The sequence below is a fragment of the Egretta garzetta genome, unplaced genomic scaffold, assembly GCF_000687185.1.
Source record: "Egretta garzetta isolate BGI_Z169 unplaced genomic scaffold, ASM68718v1 scaffold102, whole genome shotgun sequence".
NCBI classification, from domain to species: Eukaryota; Metazoa; Chordata; class Aves; order Pelecaniformes; family Ardeidae; genus Egretta; species Egretta garzetta.
The window spans coordinates 308,477-335,043 of NW_009258786.1; positions in this window are offsets into that span (position 1 = coordinate 308,477).

Here is a 26,567-nt window from a genome sequence, read left to right on the forward strand (position 1 = left end):
ATATAAATCATCTGATTTTTTTTCAGCAAGCACAAGTGTATTCCTAAGTCTACAACTCATAATTGCAAATATAAAATTTGCTTTCTGAATACATTTTATTTTGAGCAAACCCAACACAATTCACCTGAAGATCTTTCTCTGTAAATTTCCTTGGGATACAACTTGCTTGATATGGAAATCCTTGTCCAGCTCTGGGACAGTGTCTGGGAGGAAGAACAGAGGAATGAATGACCTTAAGCTCTAATTGCCAAGAAGCATCATGGTGACTCAAAGCATCAGCTTGATATCATCTCATCGAAAAATTAATATTTAATTTTGGACTAAAATATTTTGACTCAGAAAAGTCTAACTCTTCATTTTTTACTTTTCCAAATTAAAATTTTTCTAAGTATTAATTTTTGTGAAATTATTTGCCTAGGCATCAGAATGGCAGAAGAAACTGAGATGTTGATGAAATGCAGAGTAATACACAAGGGAAACTTCCCATGTAAGCAGGCATAAACGATGATGGTTTCTAAATTAGCTATCATCATTCAGAAAATATTTGAATGGTTCTCCGAAAACACTAACACAATGTTCTGCAATGATCATAAAGGGAAATCTAATGTTAGAAGTTATTAGGAATTGTATGGGGAACAAACCAGAAAATATCTTTTCACTGCTTTATAAATTCATGGCATGCTCAGATCTTGAACACAATCCAATTCCATCAAGTTGGAAACAGTACATTGTAGTTTTAAAGTCATGGTAAGGGTGGTTAGAAATACAGAACAGGTTCAATGAGAGTACAGTCCGCAGTTCTTCATTTTGGAAAAGCCAAGATTGAAGGAAGCCACCAAAGAGGTCTACACAATCTTAACTAGCAGACAAGCAGTAATTACAAGCTATTTTGAGTGAATATAAGAACTAGACATGCCCCAATGCTTTTATTAGAAAGAGCAAAGGAATAAAACTATTTTTACACAACTTAAAGGTAAATTGCAAAACTCATTATTGCAAGATGTAGAGGTGAGGTAAAGTTTAAAAGTATTCAAAATGGGCCTAGACTGCTCCTGGGGATAGGTCTGCTGGTGTGGTGTTAAATGTGATGGAAGTGATGCAACATCTAGCATTTGTCAATTCTAAAGAAGAAGGCTTAGGGCACCAAGCAAGAGCCACCCTCTCTATTCCCTGTTTCTTGCATTCATGCTAAGTATTTGCAGCTGATCCCTGCAGGGAGGAATGTTTGGTGCTGGATAGACTTTTGGTGTGACCCAGAATGACCGTTCATAGAGCCTTAAGAAATACAGGTAAATTCCTTGGACTTTGTGGGGTTTTTTGAGAGCCTGTCTAAATTAATCTCTTGACTACTAGCATACTTGTTATTCTAATTGAGTTTTGTGATTTCTACCATGATGACAGCAAAGTAACAACTGAGCAAAGTACTTCTTATTGCCAAGATTTCCAAAGACTGCAGTTGTAAAAACAATAATATAGAACTCAGCAACAACCTTGTTGAAGACTCTGTGCTTAAAGCTGCTAATACAACAGGCTTAATAATTGCCATGCCTGTTCTGCAATAGTTAGGTCCTGGAGCCAATCTCAGCACTGATCATTCCACAATACATTTTTAATAAATTCAACTGTCTTTGCAGAGTGGGTTTGTATTTTTTTAAATGCGTTTGGTGTCTGAAAATGGGTAGAATCCCCTTGTTTGTGTGACTTTAAATTTAAGCAATGGCTTGTATTTTTTTTCTTTCTGTTAACTCTTTTTATAAGCCAGATTGCTAATATCAGCAACTTCTGAATACTCTAGTGTACTGTGAGATGCATTTTTTCTCTTATCCTTCACTCAGTGCCTGTGAATCAGATCTTCGGATGGAGTAAACAACACTTTGTTGATATCAGTGATGCTACAACCGTTTACCCCAACTGAGAATCTGATCCTTCCAGTTAGGATGGGAGAGGGAGAGTGTGGATACAGCAATTGTCCCTTATGCATTTACAATGAGCATCTGAAACACTAACGTTGCTATTAACAGAATTTACAATAAGCTTGGTAAAGATAAGCTCCGGTCACATCAGTTTTTCCCAGTGCTGACACAGCTTCCCAGTGCAAACTTCATTCACGCAGAGGCCAGGGAAGTGCAGGCATAAAACAATTATGCCATGCTTTTGCTTTGAGTTGCTCCTTTTGCTGTCAAACTCAAAAGAAGCAGAGAAAATTGGAGAAATCTCATACAAGAAGATTTTGGCAGGCTTTTGTTATAGGCTTTGTTTGTTCAAGTTTCTTTTGGATAAAGGGTTTCTTTGGAACAGGTTAGATGAAGCTGAAAGTATCCTGAAAGCTGGGACCCAAATCACTCATTTAATCAATGGGGTGGGGACTATGGGCTTTTGTTGCTCCCCTATATATGAATCATTTGCAAGTAACCAAAACCAGCAAGAAAACCAGAAGCAAAGCACTGCTTCCAAAACAAGAAAACCAAACAACCCGGGCACCTTGTCCTTCCAAAATATGCAGACTAGAAGGGTCTGCAGTTTGGAAATCTGTATGCTGAAATTTTCTCCTAGTGGGAACCATTTTTGCCAAATGTTAAAAGCAGAGGCAAAGCAAATCCTAACCACCTCCTGTTTCCTCTTAGTGCTGAAGTGGTTGGAGCAGTCTTCTGGAAATCTGGAAAGTGGCAGGCTCTAAGACTTCCCCTAGAATTATTACTGACATGTCTCTCATTTGAGGATTTCCAGTGCTTTCACATTGAATTAAACAAGCTAAGGGCAGCCAACAACTCTCTGAAGAAAACCTCGATGGTTAGGAGCTATGGGCTACATTTACAAAGGTCTCTAGTTGCCTTAAAATGTCAGTAGATGCCTGGACAGAAGTAGGCACTCAGCTCCTCAGGATGTGCAGGAAAACCCTCACAGAGTGCCTGTGTGTAAGTTAAAAGACTAAAGCTACAAATCTATTCCCTGCCGTAGCAACATCCTAACTTATGCTTCCCTATGACAGGGATACTTTTCCCAGATGGTGAGGGGATGATTGGGGGACTCCTCCTGCAAGGTACCGGGTAGCCCTGTTTCCCACCAAAGTCTCCAATACCAGGGAGAGGAAGACTCCACAGACCAGGCTTCTCATTAGAAAATGCCAAATTCTGCAAGCGACCAGAGTCGGTGGGAGTTCTCTTGGAGGAAAAGATTCAGCACTAACTGATTTATAAATTCAAAGCTCTATTACAAGCTCTATTCATGGTTGACAGTGAGAAATCATTAGTAGGTGGAAGAACAGAGTAATCTGGCAGCAGCTTTTATCTTTCCCAAGTTTTTTTGACCCCAACGCTGCCAAAGTACCCAGTCCCTTTGCTTGATTGTTAGTGTTTGCAAAATGACAGACAGTTGTTTCATTCCATCCACAAGTTTTCTGCCTTTCTTTTTTCTAATATACTTGTGCTCTGCATGATGAGAACTTGATATAATCACTTTTTCTCAGATTTGCCCCTTTCTTTTTCCAGACAACAGCATTAGATCCAGCTGTTCTTGTCCTCACGCAAAAAGGTAAGACTCTCTCCTGCTACATTTTGCACACCCTTTGAGCTGGTATAATCAACACGTCGAAGAACAGAGGAAAGGGAAATTCTCAAATGCCTGCTGCACCAACTGGCACCACAAATGATCTTTAAATATCCTTGCCAGGCCTTCTTCAAGAACAAGTGCGTGTGAAGTGGTGAAGACTGCAAGACTTTAAAGGCTGTCCTTTGCAGAACTGCCTGGCTACCCTGCAACGCCACGCGTTTCATGAGTTGGAGCGCATGTCCAGGATTTCACCATCCTTTCTGGGAGAGGGATCCCAGATATGGTGCAGCAAGGACACCACAGTTCGCAGGCCTTATGGAGAGCTGTGCTTGGGTAGGGAAATGCTCCTTCACACTCTGCCCTTGCTCAAGCACATGCAATCAGTCCCAGCAGGGAGCAGAGCCATGCGTGAACATGCAGGGAGGAGACGGGCGCAGAGCTTCTTTTTAAACTCTTCTGTCTTCTAAAGTGCTGAGACTCACACAAAACCATCATGTGCTAAATGTCCCCTGGAATGAATCTCTTAAAAGACAGAAAATTACTTGACACATGTCCAGTTGGAATGAAATAGAAACACAGCACTAGTTGCAGAGAAAAATACATGTCCAATATATCCGTTCAGCAGAATAATCATTGGCAGTGCTGAAAAAGAAATTTATTGCAACCACTGTTGTCAGGGATTTCCAATGCAATTCTCAGGTAAGGACCTAATTCTTATTGTTAGACCATAGGCTACATACGTCTTTCAAAATCCTCTCTTCCATTTATTGTTATTTTTATCCGGACAGTGCTTGTTTTAAATGAAAACAGTACTTAAATTTTAATATTTGTAGTTAATAGTCATCCTCTTGTTCACAAGTGCGGGGCTGAGAAGACTGAGGGAGCAATCCAAGAATGGTCCAGCCCGTGGAGAGGCCACTGTGTTGCAGACAAGAGTGGAAAAGATCAATTCTGATGGGATGATTTCAGTCATAACAAATCATTTTTTTTCTCCCCCTCTTGTTCCCTCTAAATGATGCAAAGAAAGGGTATCTCAGACGCAATCCCTTGAAACCTGAGGCGATCAAAGTAAAGTTAAGCTTTGTCAAACAAGATGAAAATGTAAAAGATCCCATTGCACAAACTAGGAAAAAGGGACAGGCACCAATGAAAAATCTCCTGTTTGATGCATGCTTGGTTTTGTAAAAATATCTTTAAAAATGTGTGTTCTCTAGGTTTTCCACATACACTTACTGCAATTCAATATTCTATTCAAAGTCCTCCTTTCACACTATATAGGACTGGCACATAATGTAATATACATGTGTTACATACACACATGCACAAGATTGTGAGGTCAAAGCAACCAAAATGCCAGAAAATACTGGTTAGGGCTGCCTGCACAATTTTAACATGGAGCACTTGGGTATATGAATTAGGGCATATTTCCAATTATATTTCCACAGCTTCACCCATCCAGTTTCTATGTTCTCTTCTTTGCTTTCCCTTACCACTGCTACTATTCATTTTTCCTTTTTTTCTTAACATATATTTGATATTTACATCACCTGTACCTTGCTTTAGAAGTCCCATTAGAATCTTTGTCACCCTCTTCTCATTCTGCCTTAATTTAATCTTCCGAAGAACATACATGTTTTCTTATTTCTTAGTTATGTGAACATGCCTGTAGCTAATCCATCCATGTAGTGGATAATAAAAACACAAAAACAGAGAAAAATCCCCAAAACAGAAAGAGAGAGTCTCCTGCATTTACTCTCAAACTTAAAATTATTTTAATCAAGTGAAAGAAAAAAAAAAAAAGAGAGAGAGAAGGGGGATGATATTGGCAGTCTAAAATGGCTTTCAGGAAAGTTATGGTTGAATGAAGAGAGATTTGAGGATGGAAACTACGCAGAGACATTAGTTTAAGTACTTTTGACCATCATTTCCTTTATAAGACACTCAGCTCACAGCTCAAACTGATTTGAATATAAGAAGCTAGAGATCATCAATCGGATTAAGACGTTTTGGAAGTGAATTTAAAATAGGATATTTTGGGCATATCCATACTGCATTTAGACACATTAATAACACAGTCTCTTTGCCTTGGGAAAATATATTTCCATTCTGTTATATAAAGATTCCTAACCCTCATAACACTGTATTTTATTTCAAAGGTAAATCCTCCCACCCCTTTGGAATGAGGCTGGGTTTAAGACCTAGGCTGTGTTAGACCCTATCCATTCGGTATATACAGGCAGTATAAGGGCTGTAGAGGTGGCAGCATTAAGAAATATGCCTCAGATGGGATGGTCTCAAACCATTGTGAATAATCTTGCAACTGTTGTGAAAAGTCTGTGGGTAAGCCCCTCTAAGTGGCCTTTTTAAATAATCACTCAGTTTCTTTAAAGATTCCGTTTTCCAAGAGTGCTTTTTCTCCTTTCAAGGAATAGGCTATGTTCAAATAGAAGGCCATGCAAGCAAAAGGAGCGATACTGGCAGATCTAGATACTGCCATCCACTGTTCTTCTCCAAACACGGATGACCCCATTGGAAGGCTTCCTTGTACTGTACATCCCCAGGCATCTCACTCCTTATCAAAGGAGGCCAGCACCACATGGCTCAGGAGGGAAGATGCTCCACAGACTATTCTCCCCTTGGACTCTGCGAGGACTTTCTGCTGAAGAACAGAATAGAATTACAATGGACTTTATGATGAAACCTTTTTTTATTTCTTTGGCTTATGGTAGCATCCAGAAGGCTGAAATATGTACTTGAAGTTGCACAAGTTCAAAAGAAACCCCTGCCTTGGAAAGGTTAAATGCATATGACAAGAATATGGAGAAAAGAAGAATGCTCCTGTTCCATGGATGAGGAGCTGAGGCTCTAAAAAAATAAATTCAGGTTTCTAAGGGTTCTTTGATATCTAAAGGCACAAGAGAAATGTCAAAATTCAATGGTTCATCAAAATCACTTAGATCATCTGCATCTTTAGGTGTCTGCATACTTTTACAACTTCTACCCACAAATTGTGGTTCATCTCCCTTAACTTTACCCATCTAGAAATGAGTGTGCAGAACAAGCTCTCTGCCTGGATTCCTGCTATAGGCTGTAGTGACACACAGATATCTTTGAAGCTGGTGAAGGGTCTAGAGAACAAGTCTTACAAGGAGCAGCTGAGGGAACTGGGGCTGTTTAGCCTGGAGAAGAGGAGGCTGAGGGGAGACCTTGTCGTTCTCTACAACTACCTGAAAGGAGGCTTTTGCGAGGTGGGGGTCGGACTTTTCTCCCAGGTAAGAGCAGAAAGTGACTTGTGATTTCTATTACTTATAGAGGCTTGTCAAACATAAAGCAACAGATCACACCTGTATCCCACAAATTCCAAATGATTTACTCATTTCATAAAGAAAAGTTAGTAGGCAAGAAGTAGCCTTCCTACAGACACAGTAACATGGTGACTCCTTGCTGTAAACCTTACAGATAGGCAAAAAAATTAGTTATAACCACTCATACTCCAAGCTTTATAAATCACTAGGCTTTAGGGACAAGAAATTTGTGGTGTCTAAGCTCGTGTGGAGACAAAAGCACTAACAAGACAGAGATTGTACTAACCCTTTAGCCACAAGCAAGGAAAAAAAACAGTGAAGAATTTGGCTTTAATCCCAGTAGGGATGCTGCCATGCATTTATTTAGTAATTATATGTCTCAGCTGTCACATACTCTGGGCAAGAGTGTTAAGGGGTTACCAGATAATATTTTCTGAACTTCATCTGTGATCCCTCAGAAAAAAATATGTCCTTTTCTGAGGGTCATGATCAAAACTTAATCTACATGTAACTGCCAAGTTGCTCCTGCTTGGGCTTGGGTGTAGGTCCCAACCCAGGTGCTGGAGCTCCTGCTGAGGGCTGGTTGCTCAGCGACACAGCTTCCTCCAGCAGCAGCCTCCCCTGGCAGAAACAGCGGCTGATTTTTATTGTCATTGCTGCTGTATATTTGTTTTCTGTAAAGAATGAGCCATTTGTTTTAACCCAACTCAGTTGAAAAACAGGCACTCCTTAATTGCAGTTGGAAGTGCACCATGCAAAGAGGCTGGAATTCTTTGCCTGCATGGCAGAAAAAGCACCTCTCCTTAAAGATAACTTCAGGCATATCACCAATAACCACATTAATACCTTCTTAAAAGGAAGGTCACCACAATCCTTACTGGACAGTGCAAATTGCTCTGGTGCCTTTTTCTTTCAGCTATGATTTTGTGCACTGACCTTAGGAAAGTATGGTCAAATAGCCTTTAGCAGCAGTTGTAAAGCATACGATCATTGCACAGACACTGATTTCATTAGGCAGCCCTGTATAAATTTGCATTACTTACTGGGGGGTATGCAGCTAATGGTACTGAAAAGAGGTGGGGTCTGTTCATTCCGTGTGCTATGCCTGTAAGTGAAGAGAAGCCTTCCCATCTCTCTGCAGAGACACAGCTGCCCTTCTGTGCTTTGCTGCAGATGTGAGATGTTACACAGAGCGAGTCCCTGTGCGAGATTTTTTTTTTTCTAGCAGAGACGATGCAGACTGTGCAAGGGAGAAAGCAGTGGCCACGTACTCTTACAAAACTACTCTGATTTAGCCCAGGTAAAGGTCTTGTTCACTGTCAGATTTTGCACCCTCAAGTAAAAAAACCTCAAGTCAGACTTGACTTTCCCTAGTGCCTGAGCACCTTCCAGGTAAAATGGAATAAGCAACAGTGAAGTCCCTTGTAAAATCCTAGGAGCCTCCAGCATCCCTCCATCAGAGGGAGGAAATCTGCCTGGGGTTTGGCCCTTCTGGCTATTTTTTTAGTTTTTTTAGCTCATTGGGCTTAGGCATGGGAAGGGTTTCTATTCTGGCAAGTGCTGTTCTTATGATGGCAACAATTTTTGAAGCAGAAGGCTAGTTGGGCACACCCTAAAGACTTTTGGAGCTTAGATTTGCTTGATTTTTTCTAAGATTATTCCCCAGCTGAATCCCATCCACTAAGACTGCCAGTGCTGTGCTGGCAAAAATGTCCTCTACATAGCTGAGCTCCCACCATTTAAATATCTCTAAATCTTTAAACACCCTGAAATCGCCTAGCAGTTTCAGATTTTGTCTCTTGTAACAGATGGATTAGCATTCAGGGTCACTTTTAGTTTTTATGGACCAGTTTGCTAATCTCCCATGAGAAAAGTTAGCTCTGTCTGAACCTCTGGGAAGGGGGAAGAGAATGAAGGATTAACAATAAGAATAAAATTAATCGGAGAAAAGCTTAGGAAATGAATTATAAACAACTTGCCAGTTGTGGCAACTGTAGAACAGTTACTAAAATTACAGAAGAGAAAAAAGCACAGTTCTGATACAAGCATTAGAAATTCCTATTTCAGTCTCAATCCTGACACTCAAACTTGTCTAACTCCTTTAAGTGATCCTCTAAGTCTGTCCCCTTCTGTGCTTCAACAAAGCCATAGGAACTAGATGGGAGAGGCATACTCTGCTACACAGTCCCTTCCCTTGATCGCATTCAAGAAGCTGATGGCTGTCAGGATCCACAAAGGAAGTTTGAAAGGCTCAGGGGTGTGTTTTTAATTCAGTAACATTGACTGGAAACATGCCCTATATACATTCTTCAGCAGCTTGAAGACCATTACTTGAAGCTTTGTTATCCACGCATGTAGAAATGATATCTCAAAAGGTAGCTTGACATATTTTCTGCTGCTAAAGAAGAGGCGATATTCACTCTCTGCTTTACCATGTCACACTTGATCCGTGATTTAAAGTGGAGTAATGGCAGCAGAATTATCTTACAAACACATACAGACTTCAGACCGTGAGTTCACTTAAGCACCAAAACATGCCTGAGCAAGAAATCTCTCTTCTTCCCCCTTTCTGTGGATGGGGAAGCAGAAGCAGCTGGGGCTGAAATAGGGACAAAGGATGAAGTTTGCTGGGTCCAGGTCTCTGCATTTCTGTGAGATGGCAACCAAAGACCTCAGGCTCATCCCAGTCTTTGGCTGCAGCAAATGTTACCATCTCCTTACCTCTATATTCTGTAGCTTGCCTTGTTCTAGGATGAGCTTTTGTCAGTGTCTCCTTGCATTTTCATGAGAAAGCTAAAGAAATGCAGTCTGCATTATACTATCGTAAGAAAGGCATTAAATCAATGTTCTCTATCTTAGATTTCAGTTTGGATCCATTTGCAACTGAAACCTTTCAATTTAATTCCGGTTTGAGATCCATAATGCTGTCCAGAACGGTTAAGGTTCTCTTCCACTTCAGGAAAAAATCAACAATTTGAATCAGTTTAGTTTGAAGCTAATAAATGACTTTTTAACAATAGTTTTGGTTCAGGTTCAGTTTGAGAAATGAATCATATTTCAGAGTTTCCTTGAGAGGTGGGCTCACAACATACTCTGACTATTAAGCAATGTTCATGCATTATTACAGATCTGTCCTAGCAAATCCTGATTAGTAGTCCTCTGTCATACTGGAGGATGTCTCAAGTGTGGTTTCAGAGAGTCTGGTAGGATCATGCTGTCTGTACTTCCATTCATAGACCCAGTGACAGAATAAAGTATACTTACTAAATCTGCAGACAATATAAAGCTGAGGGGGGCTGCAGCACTCCAGAAACCACTAACAGAATACGAAGTGATCTTTGCAAAAAGGAAAATCAGTCTGGAATTAAAAAGGTATCAATAAGCTCAAGTGCAAGATAGTTCAGGCAGGCAGGAATATTCCACTTCAGACAGGACAGAGAACAACTGGGCAAGTGTTCGCTCTGCAAGAAATGTTCTTAAGACCACAATGGATCACAATGTGAAATTTAATCAATTGTGGCATATTATGGAAATCAAAGAAGTTCCCAGACTCTAACGTCACCGTTAGGTATATAAATAAGGTATATAAATAAGGATATATAAATAAGGTATATAAATAAGGTATATAAATAAGGATATGACCTATGATGTTGAAAATAACCCTTCTATTCATAAGACCTCAGCTGGGATACTGAATCTGGCTTCAGGCATGGGATTTCAAGAAAGGTGTGGATCATTTGTTCTGGGAAGACTGATGAGAATCAGAATGCCAGAGATCCAAAAAAGTGACCCAATCAGGAGGAAAAAAAAATTAAAGGAAAAATGGAATTATCCAGCTCAGCAAAAAGATTTCAGGAAAACATAATGTGGAATGCAAAAGCATCCCGCAAAGAATAAGGGATTAACCTGTCTGTACACCTGGTGGATAGGACAGGAAATCATGCTTTAGGAAGTAAGGGAAATTTTCTAGCAGTAAGGTTAGTGAAGGACTGGAGAAGCTTCCCATAGGAAGTAGTGCTATCTTTTCACTGAAGTTCCTGAAGAACAGATAAAACAAATGCCTGTCAGAGATGCTTTGGGTATAGCTGATTCTGCTTTGGAGTAAACAGATGGGTTAAGATGACCTCTTGAGATGGCTTCCAGCTCTCTCTTAGCTCTAGTCTCTGTTAATTCTACCATTTCTCTGTACCTACAGCAATATATCTGAAGGCAGTTAAAACATTAAAAAGCACATTTCATATTTTTTCCTCCTAAAACTAGCAAATTAATGTTACTAATAAAAATGGTTTGCTCACCGAGCTCCCTTAGTGTGCTCTAATTACAACACTGAAATATTTGTGCTTCATATGGGAGCTCTGCTTACCATTGAGATCCAAACTTGTGTCATCTGCTTTTTCATAGCTAAATCTGCAGGCAGCAGTAGGCACAGAACCCAATCCAATAGTGAAACCAACAGCAAAGGAAATGCAAGCTCAGCCATTAGTTATCCTGGCGTAAATAAGTGTATACCTTTCCCGGACTAGCAAAAGCTATCATGGATACATGATACACCATCACAGCTATTAGCCTGCCTACCCTGAGCTTACATTGCCCTTTACCAAGTGTCACTGGGCACATTAGCCAAAACTCATCTTCCCTGACATTTCCTGGTGCAGCTCTAGCAGGTAATGCCCATGTTAAACTGGCTTGTTTCCCTAGAAATGTCTGCTGGGTGCCTGAATTACAGGAGTCACAGAGTATCCCCGAACCTGCTTGTCGGGACTCCAGCCCCCGCAGGGACTCAGCCAGCCCAAGCTGTTTGGCTGCTGAAAGCAGGTTTTGTCATCCCAGCTATGCAGCAACTGCTCCCGCGTTGGCAGGATCCAACTCTGGCACACATGCCCAGGCCTTTCCTGGTTATACTTGCAAAAGGCTCCCAGGATGCTGCCTAGATAGGTTATTAATGCAGAACACAAGCTTAAGACAGCATGGATGTCAGGGCAGGCTTCAGGATGCTCATACAACAAGGGGCATCCCTGATTGGAGGCCAAGCCCTGTGTGCTCTGCCCTGGCCTGTGCTCTCTGCAAGAGGCTCCTTGTCTTCCTCTCACACAGCAGCTTCATGCTGCCAGCTATCCTTGTGCAGACATTAGGAAAAATTTCTTCACAGAAAGGGTTGTCAGGCTCTGGAATGGGCTGCCCAGAGTCCCCATCCCTGGAGGTATTTAAAAGACGGGTAGATGAGGTGCTTAGGGACATGGCTTAGTGGTAGGATGGCAGTGCTAGGTTAACGGTTGTACGTGATGATCTTAAAGGTCTTTTCCAACCTAGACAATTCTATGATTCTATGATTCTGAGTCTACCTTTGGTCTCTCTTAGATGATGACCTTTCCAGAAGAGCAGCATTTACACCACCCTCACCACGTCACCTCGAGGCAAGTGGTAGTTGTCTCGTTGTCAGAGTGGAAGAGGGAGATGAGTATCCCACATGTGACCAGGCAATGGATGGTCCCAGTTCTGTGTCCAGTTCACAAGATCCTGCTCCTGACACCCAGAGCCCTGACCCTTTGATGCAGGCATTGTTTTGCCCTATTTACTCGTGATAGCAGCAATAATTTTCCAGGCCAAACGAAGCCAATGCTTGTAGCGTACTCACAATACTGAGTACTCCCAGCACCTAGTGGAGTACCATAACAAAGGAGTCTTCCTGAACCCCCTGCTCACATACTTTCAGGAAATGAAATATCTTTCTGGACTATTATCCTACAATTTTACTCTATATCCAGTACACCATCTGGCCAAGAATAACAAATAAAAAGAGTGGTTTTACCACTCTTTTATATCTGGAGGGAGAAAGAGAAGAAATAAAAAGAAAATAAAAGGAACTGTTAACTATTCCAGCCCTTCTGGCAGCCAAAATACAGAGTAAATGTTGGGAGGGCATGCCTCAGAAGTCTTGTCTTTAATATGGAAATATGGAATGTGCCGTTAAGACTAGATTAACTGGTCTGAATTAATAAAATACAAAACCTGAACATTTATTCAACATCCAGGCCAAAATTCAAGCTGCTTTGAGGTTCACAAATAAAACCAAAGGCTTGTACTACCTCCCCTTTACTTTATTTTTTTGTTTTTGCCCAGCACTGAAATACTTCAGCACCTGGGCTCTGTCTAAGCAAAACGCAGTCACACTGGAATGCCACCAGAAAATCCTCATGCATCCATCCAAATCTTGCACTCTTGGGAGATTCAGGTAAATGGGATAAGCTTGCAGATTCTTTCACCTTTCAGAAGCTTTCTTGTCTTCAGTAATTTTTCATTTTCTGAATATTTCTCTACTTCAGCACAGAGAGCAAATGCTAAGGATGTGCCATACATATTAACCACTAGTGAAACTAGGTTGAAAGAGAAAGCTTTTATCGATTAAGTTGCAAGGGGCATTAAGAGAAGACAGCTCCTTTTAATCAGGGGAAGGAAGGAAGATTGTCCTTCCTTTCTGAACATCAGTATTTTAATACCGATAGTAAACCTCCCAAGACCATGGAGAATTATTAGCCTATAGCACTCATCAGTCAATGGTATCTTTCTTGGTCTAAGAGCAGAATAGTTTCCTAGTATTCTCTTTTCCTAAGACCACTAATACAATGTCTTATAGGGAACACATCAGGCTATCCACTACCCATTTACAAAGACGTCTTCTCTTACAACATCCTTTCCTTTTCTATACGCACTCTCCTGTGGGAAAAGAACGCAAACCCATCTTTAACAGACAGTCCCCACCAGAACCAGCAGCAGGGAGAAATGTATGTTTCTGCATATACACTGAGAGTGGAGGCACTGGATGTGAGCGTGTGTATCAGAAGGAAGAAAAAACAGAGAATTTTCTTTTGTATTTAAATATAATGCTACTATTATACTAACATATACATTCCCCAACAAGGATCACAATTAAAACGCTGTTTTGGATAATAAATGATCACGTTTACTGATTTTCCTCCTTTTAAAAGTCTAATACATGGGAGTTTTGAGATAAATTGAAAGCCAAAGAGTGAGAACTTAAAATAATGTCTTTGCTTTTCTAAATGAGCCTGACAGTGGCTCACAGAAGTAAGATTTGTTACGTAACTGACTGGGGAGAAAAGTTTCTGACTGCAGTATGAAAAAACAAATATTATCCATTAAGTCACAATTTGCCCTCAATGTTTTAGTTTTAAAAGATATCAGGAGATAAAGTAAAGTAAACTAAACTATAAAATACCTGCTACCATATCTTCTTCTTGTGTGGCACAGAAGACAAATTTTTCATCTTGTGAGTGTTAAGGATTTTCATCAATGCACAGCTTTATCTCAGCTCTTGTCACCTCCTCCAGACTTTCCTTTCAACCCCCAGAATATTCTAGCACCTCTGTTAATGACACAGGTCCTCTTGTCTGTAGCCACTGTAAGCCTGTCCACGAAGGCCGTATGAATCAGCAGCCATCTTATGCTGGCTACAATTAAAATGCAAGAGTGGCAGGAATCCTCAAAGAAATTTCTAATAATAACTATTCTGAATATCTGTCACACCCCCTCCTCAAAGATCTCAGAGTCTTTTGGGGGTATATAATTTAATATCTTATGGTACAGACAGGGAGCAGTGATTTGCCCGTGGGCAATGCAGAATATCTGGTGGAGCTGGACTAGAACTCCAGTGTCTCACCATCATTTCCACCTTTAACCCTAATATCACCTCATCTTTAAGAAAGAGTAAGCATTTCAGTGAATGAAAATTGCCAAATTGATGACTCTTGGTGCAGGTCTTCTATTATTGTGGTTCTCTAAAACTCCACTACAATTTTGATGGTCAGAACAGGGAAGTCAGTGCTGAAAGTTGAGAACTGTGTTGTACCAGAAACAGGGCTGAATCACTCCAGAGGGGATGATAATAAAGCAGATAGTCAGTGCTACAGATAATGGACTAGCTCTACCATACTGCCCAGTTTTGAGGCACACCAGTGAAAAACTCGTCATCCTAATTTACAGAAAGCAGTGTAATGTCCATAAGATGCGTTAAGGGATGCACGCAGATAGCTAATCCTGAATCATGGTGCTGCTAACAAGACAATAAAATGAGGAACAGCAGGATGCTAAGGTTAACAAAAGGGGAGTAATGTACATGCGGATGGCCCACCTTGAGCTGGGGCACCACTAATGGGGCAGCACATATAAAACCGTAGGACGTTATATACAACAGTTGGGAGGCACAAGCTTGCCAGAATTGATAACAAAGGTAGGAATCACCAGGGCAGCCCTATCATAAATACTAATTAAAGGTATATAGTCAACAAAACCGGTGTTAGAGGTGAAAGAGTAACCAAGATTGTGCTTCTTCAGGGAGGGGACTTGGTGGTGAGTAAATGGAGAAAAGGGGAATATAAAGTGAAGCCACTCAAATGATTGGGGCTGACTTGCTTCTTTGTTCAGGGCATATGAGGTGCTTACCCTAATGTTGACCCGGTAGTCTCCAGAGGGCATGGACAAAACACCCTGACTTCTCAGTTCACTCCTTTCTTTATTTCGCAGTTGCCCGTGCACTGGTATCTGAATGTATAGTGAAAACAATGGTAGATGCTGTGTGCTTGAAAGCCAAGGACATGGTACCAACAAGGCTGTGCTAAATCAGTGAATGGTTTGCTCACCCTAAGAACACTGCATAAAGTCACAAGCCTCTTAGAGCCTGAAAGATGCCAGTAAATTGGAAAAGATTCAGAAAAATGCAACAACCAAATGATGAAGAGACAGATGGACTCCTGAAAAAAATAATATTAAAAGAACTGAATAGTTGGGATAAAAGGAGGTCATGCAAGGCAAAGACTGTAAATAACAAGGATAAAATAAATTATTTAAGACTGTAAAAGGAAATATAATCCACTGTCACTGAATAATATTGAGCAGAGGAAAATTCAGTCAGCAAATCTGGAAAAAAAAATGTTTCTTTTCTGATCCAATAGGTTGAAGAATAGCCTCCCAAAAGACATAATGGATACTGTGTGGCCTGAAGAAATTTAAACTTAGAATGACAAAAATCAAGAAGAATAGATGACAGCAGGGGCAGGAAATCAGTATGGAAATAGCGAACAAATTATATGTGCTAACAGACTTGCTTATTTCTCATTTCCTTTTTTACATCTTTATTGCGGCAACAGTGGGGAAGATCATATATATATGTTTTGTTGTTATTATTATTTGGTGTATGTGTTGAGAAGCACTTCCTTAACCTGCTAACTAAATATTCATCAAGAAATTGTGTTTCCCTCAGAAACATTGGTATTGTAATGATATTATTTCAAACATTTTGACGTCAGGGATTGATCTCAAATATTTTGAAGTCCTACCTGAATATCTTAGAAGGGTTAATGATTCATTTTTCCTTGATTGGATGATCACTTGCTATGCAAATATTAGTATGTGAGGATTCAAATTTCTGAATTTTGGAAAAACACGCATGTAGCTTTGAAATTTGCCTTTCAAGTTTGAGCCAGCTGCACAACAATCAGGTGGCAACACCAAGTGAATACACAAGAGAGCTGCACTTAATCTTAATAGAAATAAACTGATTAAACGGATTTATTCACAGAAAGTTTCTTGCAGTGTTTGCCTTGCTCTAATTTAATTTTACAGCTCAGGCCCTGTGGCCACAGCTCAGGAAAACATTTAAATCCATGCTTTTTCAGGGCAGTGAAAATCAAATGTTTTCTCAGAACAAGAGACACTTTTAACTGCCTCCTGAACAAAGGACTTAGGACTGTAAATTGTTACCTGTGGGCAAATGGCCCTCTGAATGCTTGATCATACCCTAAAATAATAACTCTATAATTAGATATAAGAATATAATAACACTGATATGCTGTTAAAACCTTCTTCAAGCGAAAGGCACTTGAGGAAAGCTCGTCTCCAGAGGAAGCAGAACAAGTTTGTCGCTGTAGACTTTGTGCAAAATGTTTCAGAGGCTGGTGGCAGGGAGCTAATACCACACAGAACCGCTTCTCACCCTCATGACCACAAAGATGCTCCCTGTAATTTCTCATCTGGATCCCATAGTCCAAAATAACCCAGACACTTTCCTGAACTGGAGTGTGTGCCTGCACTAGACGGCAGCACGCTCAGCAGTAAAGAAACGAAAGATACAGGAGGAGTTTTCTAGAAGAACTCCAAAGGTATATTTATGCTGTACCTCCTACATCAGCTAAAATGAGATGGAGAGCCTGATGCTGGTCATTTTAACCAAAGACATTTTAAAGGGTAGCATTAAAATCTTATTTAAAGAATTATTTTCTCAGCTCAGGTCTGGAGTCCATTGTTCAGTTGTCACCTCTAAGATTATTATCCCCCACGTGGCCAAGTGGTTCCACTGTTGTGGGATCATATGCTTCATTTTAAGTGTAAAGCATATTACTAGTTGTAATGTAAAAATGACTTGTCAGCGTTAGCCTCCCTGTTCCCTTAAGTTAGCCTGTTTAACGTATTCTTTAACTTTCCACTTAGGCAGCAAAAAGCCGCTTTCTGTTCTCATTTGCCTTAGGCTAAGGTCAGAATTACTCCAGCAACCTTAACAGAGTAACTTCTGATTTCCATCAGTGAAACTGGAGGCAAGATTTGTTCCTTGAGATTCAGATACTGTGTGCATACAGAGGGGTGTACTACCTTTAAAACACTAAAGCAGACGAGAAACAATTTATACTATAAATAATAGCAATAGCTCAATAATGACGTCTCTATAGCTAGATTTGGTATACAGATCTTTCAACAGGAGTACCTCAAACACTCACAGACTTAGATAAAGTGCCCCTTCATCATTGCTGGGGCAGGTATGCAGAAAGATGTAAAACTGAAACTTAATGGCCTGGGTTTGTTTTCACTTTTCAGGTGAATGCCCAGAGTTAAGTCAATGAGAAATAGGATTGCACGTCATGTCTACATATCAGCCCAGATACCTGAGTCCCTAACTTACATTGTTTCAGAATTTGGGATACATGACTTGCCTAGGGACATAGAAAGGTTGAAAACCCCAAGCAGGGAAATTGCATTTTGGACATACACTAATTAGCTCTGTGTAAAGCTGTTACGTCTACAGAGCCTTGAGCATCACATCCCATGTTAGTCCAGGTCTGGATGTAGTACAATCTTTTCAGCATGGCCCTCCATGCAGAGTAAATCAGTCTAGCTTTTCTAATTGCTTCGAGCACAGCTGACAACACAGGCAGGGCTGCACTGTGCTCAGGACCCACATTGGCTCATTTAGTGACAGATCAAAAACCTGTGCACAGCATCATTTTGCTCAGCATAACCCATGTAGAGCGCCTCATCTTGGGAACTGGGAAGCTGGGAACTGAACTCAGCTGCCCTCAGTTGTAGACCAGTAGTTTAAGAGTGGACAGCTTAGTTATTTCCCTCTTTTATTCAGACAATTATTTTGAACAGCTAGCTGCTCTTTGCAAAGCTCGGAGTGGGGATGGGCCATTTCAGCCCTGCAAGGCTCAAATGCCTGTGGCTTGGTATGCAGCATACTCTCTGTGTGCATGTGTGACTATGCAAAGGCAGGGAAATGAGAAATGTGTTCTGCAGGAGCTATTTAATGGCCAAAGCAACATCACATTCAAGCAGCACAAAAGCTCAATTTCTCTCACTATGCCATGATATTAGGGTAGGGACTGACTGACAAGGAAGAGAGCATCCGACTGAGTCATGAGCAACGCTCTCTGCATGAGTATCACGAAAGCTGGGCTTCCAAAGACTGAACAGTACCCATGTCATTCATCTCAATCATGACCATGACAGCTCTTCCCTTCATTGATTATAGTTAACGATGGCTGAGCAAACCGAAGGAAGAGAATAATTGGTTCACAGCAGGCAGAGGATTGACCTTGTTTGGAAGGGTAATAGCAAAAGCGGTGGCCACAGGAAAAGGCACCTGAAAAACACAGTATCTCCTTTAGTAAGGCAAATACTATGCACAGGAAGAGGTCTCTCTAAGGGAAAATGGCACATACTTGTCTCAAGACTCCTTCCTCACCACCATCAACCTGAATTGTCCATCTCTTTCTTCTAGTTACTAAGAGGCATGCATGCACCTGCATTTGCTGTTAATTTTTTGTGGGTGGCAGAAAGGATTCCCCAAATTTTCACCTTCCTAGAGCCTGTGTTGCAGTTTAATCCCAGCCAGCAACTAAGCATCACACAGCCACTCGCTCGCTCCCCCATGGTGGGAAGGGGGGGAGAATGGGAAAAGTGAGAAAACTCGTGTGTTGAGGCAGTTTAATAGGTAAAGCAAAAGCCACACGTGCAAGCCAAGCAAAGCAAGGAATTCATTCACTACTTCCCATTGCAGGCAGGTAGAGGCAGCCATCTCCAGGAAAGCAGGGCTCCATCACGTGTAACGGTTACTTGGGAAGACAAATGTCATCACTCTGATTGTTTCCCCCTCCTTCTTCTTCCCCCAGCTTTATATGCTGAGAATGATGTCATATGGTATGGAATACCCCCTTGGTCAGTTGGGGTCAACTGTCCTGGCTGTGTCCCTTCCCAGCCTCTTGTGCACCCCCAGCTCACTCACTGGTGGGGTGGGGTGAGCAGCAGAAAAAGCCTTGACTCTGTGTAAGCCCGCTCAGCAGTAACTAAAACATCTCTGTGTTACCAGCACTGTTTTCAGCACAAATCCAAACCATAGCCTCATACTAGCTGCTGTGAAGAAAATTAATGCTATCCCAGCCAAAACCAGCATGGACTGTTAGATGATGAACTGTTAGGGCACAGCCCCACTTATCCCTCCACATTTGGGATACCAGCATAGTTATGTTAAAGTCCTCAGGACTGAGAAGCCAAGTGGATGAACAGATGAGATGAGATCATTGTAAAAGAGCCATCCACTGCCTACTATTTGCTGCTCCTGGCTAGGATAAGATGTGTGAAACAATCAAGAGGGTTAGCTTTTCTTCCCAGGCAGTAATGGATTAAATTCCCTGTCTTGAAAGAGTTACATCAGCATGCTATGTAAAGAAAAGCCTTTGGGATTATTAGCTTGTTTTAATCACTGAAAAAGGGATCTTTCTCATTTAAAACTTCCATGGTCCATTGCCATCCTTGTTTCTCTGCATATCCAGATGTGTCTAGAGCTGTCTTGAACACTGAGGGAGAGGTCCATTTTCAGGAAAAAGTCCTGTGCCCCGTGATTCTAGTTGCCAGTTCATAGCCCTGTTAGTTACCTGTCCAAAAACAGCTAGCTGTGTTTTGCACTGCAGTCAGAAACACTGCTGCAAGAGGAAGCCATCACCTACAGAGCAAAGGAGATGTTATCATGGGGTGACAGGAAAAGTGACCCAGGGCTATGAATGGCTGCATCTAGACTGCAGTCATAAGTGAAACTCCTATTGCCTCCAGCTTGGCTGGCCTTTCATCTTGTTGATAACAGGGTAGTTCCACACGTTACCAGCCTTATGTGTTCAGGTCCTCCTTGATGTATTTCCTAGTGGGAAGATGAGATTGGTTTGGCACAGAGCCACAGAAGTTGGGACCATCTCTGATGCACAGAGATGGAGGTTTGATGAAGGTGTCAATCAAGCTGGAAAGTTCAGCCTCATCAGGAGATCTAGATAGCTTGAAAGTTCAAATAGAGTTAAGAAATGCCTCTAAAATCTAATGATAAATCCATAAACAAATACTATGCTTTGGAGGAGGAAGGAGAAGCAGAGGGGAAATAATCTAAAACTCTCTTCCCTGTTAACATGATTTTCGAAAAAACTTCAAAAATAGCACTCACTTACAAGGAAGGAGTAAAAAGAAAACCCAGCTTTCTGTATCTTTGAGAGCTAATGGACTAAGAGAAGTGACAGGTGGAGTATAGTTTAGAAAGCTGGATTTTACTTGATATTTTATTTAAAATTTTTTTTGAGTGTGAAACTTCTATCTATAGAATGCCCTTTTGTATAAGGGCACGCCTGTCTGCCAGATGAAGCAGCATGCAGGACAGAGAAAAATGCTTTGAAGCCTCCTTGGAGAAAACAGTTCTACCTCAATGAAGTCCATTATGGAGCTCTGCTTTCAGTATTGGAAGGCACTTTCAAAACACATCTGGCAATGAAAATGAGACTCTCCCATGAAGTGTAAAAGTTGTGACAAGCCAGCTACAGATGGAAATGACACGGTTTTGCCTGCTGCAGACAGCTCAGAAAACATCCCAAAATCTACTGGAACCACAAGGAGTTACTGGATTTCAATCAGTGCTCAGAGAGGTAGTGGAGGCCCCATCCCTGGAAACATTCAAGACCAGGATGGATGGGGCTCTGAGCAGCCTGATCTAGTTAGCGGTGTCCCTGCTCACTGCAGGGGGTGATGACCTCTAGGGGTCCCTTCCAATCCAAAACATTCTCTGATTCTATGAAATCAAGTGCAACTGAAAATGCATTACCTGCACTATGTATGTCTTTACAGCAAGGTAAAAAATACATGAGGGCACTGTTTTCTTGGCATTATCCCTCCAAATGTAAGGGATGAGACTGCCTAACTGAGGCTGGAAGGCTTAAGACTGAGGAAACCAGGTCTGCTTTGCAGCCCTGCACTGCCCAATTCCTGCTTGAACTTAAAGTGAAGACAATACTGTTTTATTTATTTATGTGCTTATCCCTGGATGGCATGGATTTTCTTCCTAGTACAATGGACAGCTGGGTTTATCTTGAGGCTTCCAGGTTAATAAAGCGGGAAGAATAAAAAAAGTGTAATAATGTTCTGGGTTAATTCAAGATGGTGCCTCCTGCAGACGTTACTAGCTCCGCTGTTGCTTGGAACAGAGTGAAATCACCCTCAGCTGAGAGTTCTACTTTTGACATTTTGAAGACACAATTGCCGAAACCTGTTATAAATAAAGGAAAGCCAAGCTGATTAGTTTAAACAAGACACCCACAAAACTGCATCTTTTGGAAATACTAGATCTCACTATATTTGCAAAACTATCCATCACATCTGTTATGCCTGTAGCATTTCTAGGTCCCAGTGGGACCGATAGGCAAGGAACCGAAATCCCCCATGGAAAAACTTTCAGTCAGATGCACAGAGGGCTAGCACTCTCTCCCTTGGAAGGCCATACTGAAGAGTTTTCAAATGCATGGCTGCATATTTTATAGGTTTGGAATGGCTTCAAACAGCCAAACCCAAACTCCAGCTGGATTTTTCCATTGTGACAGAACAAGTGGTGTTAACCTGCCATGGAAGGGCAAGGTCCTCAGGTTCTTGAACCTGTCCAGTATGACTCTGCACACATGATTTGTACTCCTTTCCCATCTGTAAAAAGGTGATAAGTGCTTTCTACGGGGCTCCTGTGTAGCTTAAATGAGTGTTTGAGATCTCTTCTACCATCACAACCTATCAATGCCTTGCTTCCGTAAAAATTAAATGTGCTCTCTAAATCTGCTCTGAAGTTCATACAACATTGACCTCCGACACCAATGCCAAAAATGACTATGACTTTTACCTGTGGCAAAGATCCTAATGCAAGTGTTCCCCTGAGAGCCACTTCTGTACCCAAAACCCAAAGGAAAACAGAAAAAACCATCATCTTTCTGGCCGCTGCAGACTGGTCTCTTCGGTTTATCCATAAACTCTAACCATGACAGTGCAAAGAGTGACTGATTTGGGACATTAGAATAGCAGTTCTATGCTTCTAGAAATTCTTTACATGGTAATTCATCTTTGTTCGTGCTGTCTTTGCAAGCAGAACTTAGCCTCATAATTTCTATGAATTCTCTCCTTCCCTTTCCCATATATTATCTTCATCTTCCAGACCTCTAAACCCGAGTCATTTTATTATTGATGATCAGCATTTGTATAATGTTTGTCAAGAGATTTAATGTGAAAGATCATAAGCTTCATGTCATAATTTTTGCAGCCAATACTGATGTGCAGCTCCCTCCAGTGCAGAACAGAGGAGTGGCCTGAAGATGCTTTGCACATTAGGGTTGAAAGAGAAGAAACTCGCAACTGAAAGCGACTGTTGAAATTAGTGCTATGTAAAAATTTAATTATTTATTCAGACCCCAAGTTCAGCAGTTTAACTAAAATACCCTGAGTTTTTCATAAAATGCCAAGGACTTTTATCCAATTATAAAAATTGTATAATGCTTATTCTGCGGAGCACATGGCAGCGCATTCCCGCAGCACCCAGGCAGCACACAGCACAGAGACACCCAGCCGGAGGAGGGAGAGGAACCCTCCTCACCATGGCTCACAGCCAGCCTGCAAGGCTTCCCTCCACAGCGTCATTCCCACAGCTTCAGTGGGAGGTTTGAACTGAGACAAATGCCTGCACATATCTAAACTTTCTGTCACTCTCCCCAGTTGACGCTGAAAAGATGATAGGGAATTTAATTGGGGTAGGAAGAGGACACAGTTCCTAGACAGCCATTTCTTTGAGCTCACAGCATTCATTTCTTTCATCCAGATCTCCTTGCCTGTCAAGCCAACCAGCTATTGCGCTTACCAGTGAGCTCTGAGGCAGAGCATCCTATGGAGTAGAAGTCCACAGATTTTCTTGGAGGCAGCATGCATGCAAGTGCTGACAAGACATCCTCCTACTGAGACTCTCTAAATCCCTAAATACAGGAAGTCTAGGGAGAATATGAAGCCATTGGATTGCCATGAAATCGCCCTCTGTAAGTGTTAGCATGGTGCCCTGAGATGGGTTTGGCCCACTGGCCCAAAAATGTTGCTGAGGCATGGGTCAGGGGCTAGCACAAGGGCCTGGAGGGAGCACACAGCTCAGGTGACAGAGCGTACCAAGGACTATCTCCCATACTCACTATAGACAGTTTTGACTCCCATCTCCTTACAAAATCTTCTGACACTATCTCAGACAGTTTCATCCCTTCCAGGGCCAAAACTTACATCCACCCAGAGCCAAATGCTATAAAGTATGGATGCAGGCAGCTTGTGCCATTGCTTTTCAGGCCAATGAATAGTCCCTGGAGATTTTATTTAGCGATAAAAATGTAGATTTTGAATTCCAGCAAGACCATAGTCCAGCTGGCATGGTAGTGGAGGGACTGACAAAAACTTTACATTAGATTTTTTTGAATCAAGCAAGTAGAGATAGAATTCACTTTTCTCCATTGCTGTCATCTTCGACGGATGATCTCAGTTGATGGTGGATCTTCAGCTGGATTTAGGAGATTTACTTTTGTTGTGGTAGAAGGGATAATCTCACTTAAAGATTCCCTCTCCTCATTTGCTGCTCATTCTCTTTACATAGCAAGCAGAAAAAATAGACTAAACTTACAAGAAAATGACAATAGTAATAATAATAACCACCGCAACAACAACAACTACCACCAAACAACCTGGGGGCAGAAGGGAAGTGAAATGGCTCATGTTTAGTTTTGATCTTCACCTCAATAAAGAACAAAACAAACAAGAAACAGTGGACTCATCTTAAACCACACCTCTATGTGCAAGAGAAGGGAAAAGTCACTCTGAAATCTGGGTTAACCAGAAATTTATTGTGTCGGGAAATATTGGATCTAAGACCTAGTGCTCATGTCAATCAATTTAATTTTTTCACATATATTGGAAAATATGTCTTTCCCAGTGTGCAATATTTAATTAGACTTTCATGAGATTTTAAAGCAGGCTCCAAGGATTTTCATAACTCCATCATCTTGCAAGTTCACATGCCCAATTTACATAAATGGAGACAAAGAGATTAAAAAAGAAGGGAATGTAATGAAAAATGCTGTCATCTAAGACCTTAGGAGGAACAAAAGGGATAAGAGGAAAAGATCCTTGAGAAAAAAATTATGAAAAAAGAGAATTAATAAAAGAAATGTGTATGAAAAAGATATTTAAAGAAGAAACCATACCTTCTGAATGGCTAAAAAAAATAATAGATCTTTTAATCTGTAGATCTTGTACTTCACAGGGTAAAGGAAGGTTCATTATTGTAATTGTACTAAAAGGAGGAAGCTGAGGTATCAGTCTTGGTTGGCCCAATGAGGGCTGTGATTTTCTCAATGACCAAACCAGCATGTCAGCTGTAGGTAAAGAATGATCTCTCTGATCTCCCAAGTGTCACATCTATTTCCTGCTGCCTGCACATCCATGCTGTCTACAGATGTCTGTCTCACTGAGATGCTGTTCTTAGAGGTTGATTGCAAAAGACTCTGGATAACATACCTTGCATAAATATATTTATAGGCTATCCAGAAGTGGTCTGCCTCATATTCTTTTAATCCTAAACTTAGTTTCTCTTTGAATTATGTGTTCCCTCAGAGTTAAACTCCTTCTCGGGCCAAAGCTGGGGCTGCCAAGAGACATCATATTTCCAACCTGGTCAGGTTGCTTACAAGTGACTTAGCATGTTTAATCTTCAATGCAGAGCTCCACAGAGGCTGGAAACTCCTTTCCTTCTACAGGGTCTGTAGCTCTGTCAGTACGTAAACCATGAATAGTTTTAGGTAGACAATAAAGCAGAAGGTAAGTAGAAAAACTGTAACAAAAAAAGGCTTGCAGAGCCTTGCCCATGGCCAAACAGCTAGTCAGTAGCAGAGTCAGGGACATTTGAAGGCAAAAGGGAGAGACATGGATATGGGCTATCTTCAGCCCACTGTTGTAGGTGCATGATCTTCCTCCACTATACCTCAGAGACATCTCTCGGCACAGGACCTGCAAAAGGGTGACTGCTCCTCTCCTTTCTCCCTCCAGCATGTAATCCCCTTTCATTCCAAGTCAGTGTTCTCACTTATGCCTCATAAGGCAGTCAAAGGAGACTTCATCTTCCAGTGAGATCAGTGAGAAGCAGCAGTAAAAGGTGGACAAAACCCTGGTGTGTTGATATCAACAGAGATGCTGCCCCAACCTGGTGCTGCAACAGCAGAAAACATATTTTGCCCTACCACCTTGTCCTTCCTCTACCTGTTGCCAACTGGTTCCCTCACTCTCTTGCTTCTCTTCACAAAAGCACGTTCCAGCTTCTTTCAGCACTGTCTCCAAAGGAGATATCACAGTTAAAAACTGATGTCCAGCTGATGGCATTCCCCATTGTCTCCAACAAGGAACTTTCTTCAGGTCTACAGCTCAGCTCACTTCTGGTATACAGCTCATGTAACAGCATGTTAGACAGTTAGAGTCAAACTACCCATACATTCCTCTCTCAGTCCCCAGGAAAGATTTTAGGCCATAGTCTCCCCTCTAAGCATAAAAGGAGGCATACACAGTGACTATAAAGCATAACATGATATTATCATGTTTTCCCTGTCACATAAGGATTTTTCCTCCACTTGAAGAGATTTTCTATGGCTTTCTTAATGCAGGAACAGCAAAGAAACATGCTTCATTTGGCTCTCTCCTCCCACTGGCTCATGCTGAGATCAAATATGTATAAAGCCAAGTCCAGCTCTTTACAGAACGCTCTCACAAGGCTGAGTTCTTGAAAGTAATTTTATGCTTCTCTTCAGGATGCTCTCAGCAACTGAGTCATCACTGAAAAAAGATGGAGGAAGCAAAGGAGAGAAACCTGCAAAGAGATTACAGAAGATATCATAAAAGCTATGTTGGTTTTTTTTTTTTCCAAATAGATTTTAGAGGTAATCATTTTCATTATGTGTACTGGAGGACAGAGGCTGAGTTCATGAAAGAAAGTGTGAAGCAATGAGTTAATAGTAGAGTTCAAGCAAGCAGAGTCAGAAGGCAGAATCCAAGTGTATTGCAACGCTA